Genomic DNA, 2,500 nt, shown 5'->3' on the forward strand with positions numbered 1-2,500 from the left:
CCAAGTTAACAAAGTATTTAATTTACTTGCAATGAGCCACATACGTACGTTTCCGGTATTCTATTAGTTCTATGGTCTTATTGCTCACTGCCCTCTCACTTTATAATCATAATTGATTGCATTCCCTGTTCGCTTTTTTGCCATTGAGATTGAATACTTTCTGTTGACCGCACTTACGCACGACCAATTTAAGATTCGGTCCCTAGTACCTGTTTTATATTAATAGATGTTTATAAAGAGGAAGAGTAAATGATCAAAGCATATCCAGAAGTGGAACTGAACTCTTTTAACTACGCGCGAGACAGGGCCTTCTCCTACGTTTAGCCCCTTGTGGCTAAACGGAATGTAGCCGCCACACAGTTGATCCCTGTTCCTAAATATCACGGCCAACAAATAGCAATACGATACGATACATGTAATATTTGCGTGGCCCCCGTGGGGAAAGAGTAAAACCTTTATAAAAAAACGGCCTTTCTACTCATCACGAGTGTCTTATTTAGTTTCTCCAATATAATCTCACAAGTAGAGCAAGCCATGACAAACAGCAATGTGACTTTGGGTCATGAACCAGAGTCGGTAGAACTATACAAGCCAATCATAGCATTCTCATGGGAAGGGATGTGGCCTCTTCATATAGCCCCCCTGGATTCAGAGCTAGTTTTTTGGGTGATAACGAGAGCACTGTGTTTAATTCCTCCTCCCTCCTAAAATATCAGAGAAATGTAACTGCTAAAGGACAGCTTTCCTATGTTCATAAGAAGAGTGGGTCAAATGAGGGGAGTTGGAGATTTGAGGTAATTTTTGTAGATGGGTTCGACTTTTGACTATTCACGGCGCTAGACATAGGTATGTGCATGCAACTTAAGCTCAACAAGTCCAAAATCTTAACAATGTGGCTATCATACCCAACCAAATCTCCTTAAAACCAGCATTCAAGGCAAACACCAGATAGACTACAGTGCAAATATCTGACTCACTGACATGCATAGCCCCTACACGAAATGTTATGCTGAAGGCCTTGACTGAAGACTGTAATGCTATAGACCGTGGTTGTATATTTGTCTTTGTGTGTGTGTGTGTGTGTGTGTGTGTGTGTGTGTGTGTGTGTGTGTGTGTGTGTGTGTGTGTGTGTGTGTGTGTGTGTGTGTGTGTGTGTGTGTGTGTGTGTGTGTGTGTTTGTGTGTTAGATAGATGTACATTGTTGTCTGTATTCACATATCTTTGTTATTGTTCATAACATTATTTCATATTTTTTTAATTTTTTTACTATTGCTTTCGCAACACATTGAACCATTAACTTCCATGCTAATAAAGCATATTTGAAATTGATAGATAAACGAGAGAGAGCAAGAGCTAAATATGGAGCGAGTCAGAGCGGGAGAGAGAGAGTTGCTCATTTGAATTGAGCAACATGAATAATCTACAGAGAGCGAGGGCAGACTAGATGACGACAGGCCCTGCATTTTTTCTGGATCCCTGTTGGTTAAGATCTGGAAATGGCTCCATGCCAATACAAATCTGCACGCATTTCTCTCTATGTTGCTCCTTGTTTGGTTATTGGAACCAGGTTCGGATCAGTTAACGTTTAAGGTTCAAATTGGTGTCATTAATGTGTAGATCTTGTAACCATTACTCCTGTGCGGACCTCACATTTCATGTAGCATGACAAACAAACAAACAAACAAACAAACAAACAAACAGATAATGATAATAAAATCCAACTGAGTGGGATTTGTTTGTCAGATGATTGCAAAGAAATCAAAATTCATCTCAAATGATAATGTATTCCAATGTAATGGAGTTGTGTGGCTGAGTGGAAGGGGAAATGGAAGAGAGGTATTTTGGAAGAGATTTCTGTTTAAAGGCATTTGAGCATATAGGATAACGGTTTAAACATACATTGCTCAGGCATACGGTTAAGAGCATTTTTCTGTGCGATACAAGGCAAGTTCCACACTACTGCATTTTTCCCCTGGCTATTTTTGGACAGCCTATCACAGGGAACTCTTTCACCACAACTACCCACAGTGCACCGGGCCTGCTGGGGGAGGCCGCACCCCAAGAGAATATGGCTTTTGTGTGTGCTCAGAGAGTGTGTGTGTGTGTGTGCGTGAGTGTGTGTGTGTGCTTGCACTTCAGAGAGTAAGAGAGGGACATATAGACATATAGAGAAAACTACAAAGAAAGAGATGGCCTGTGTCAGTGTCTGCGTGACACTTTTGTAACAAGAAAGCCATGCTTGACGGGACAGAGAAATGTGTTCATGCATGTGTTTGTGTGCGCCTGTGTGTGTGTGGAAGGGAAAATATGGAGGAACGGCCTAACCACAGACTTCCTCTGACAGAAATTCATGTCCACCCCCACACATCCATACCTAAACACTCACACACACACACACACACACACACACACACACACACACACACACACACACACACACACACACACACACACACACACACAGACACACACACACCGAAAAACGTTCTAATCTTGAATT

General features: G+C 41.6%; 1 protein-coding gene and 1 long non-coding RNA gene across 4 annotated transcripts in view; one reads left to right on the forward strand and one right to left on the reverse strand.

Moving 5' to 3' along the window:
* Positions 1–2,500, forward strand: part of LOC115551471 (uncharacterized) — an 18,022-nt gene that overhangs the window by 14,268 nt on the left and 1,254 nt on the right. The gene's annotated exons all lie outside the window — the stretch shown is intronic.
* The window catches only part of cbfb (core-binding factor subunit beta), a 19,233-nt gene that overhangs the window by 4,878 nt on the left and 11,855 nt on the right, over positions 1–2,500 (reverse strand). The gene's annotated exons all lie outside the window — the stretch shown is intronic.

The sequence above is a fragment of the Gadus morhua genome, chromosome 9 (assembly GCF_902167405.1).
Source record: "Gadus morhua chromosome 9, gadMor3.0, whole genome shotgun sequence".
NCBI classification, from domain to species: Eukaryota; Metazoa; Chordata; class Actinopteri; order Gadiformes; family Gadidae; genus Gadus; species Gadus morhua.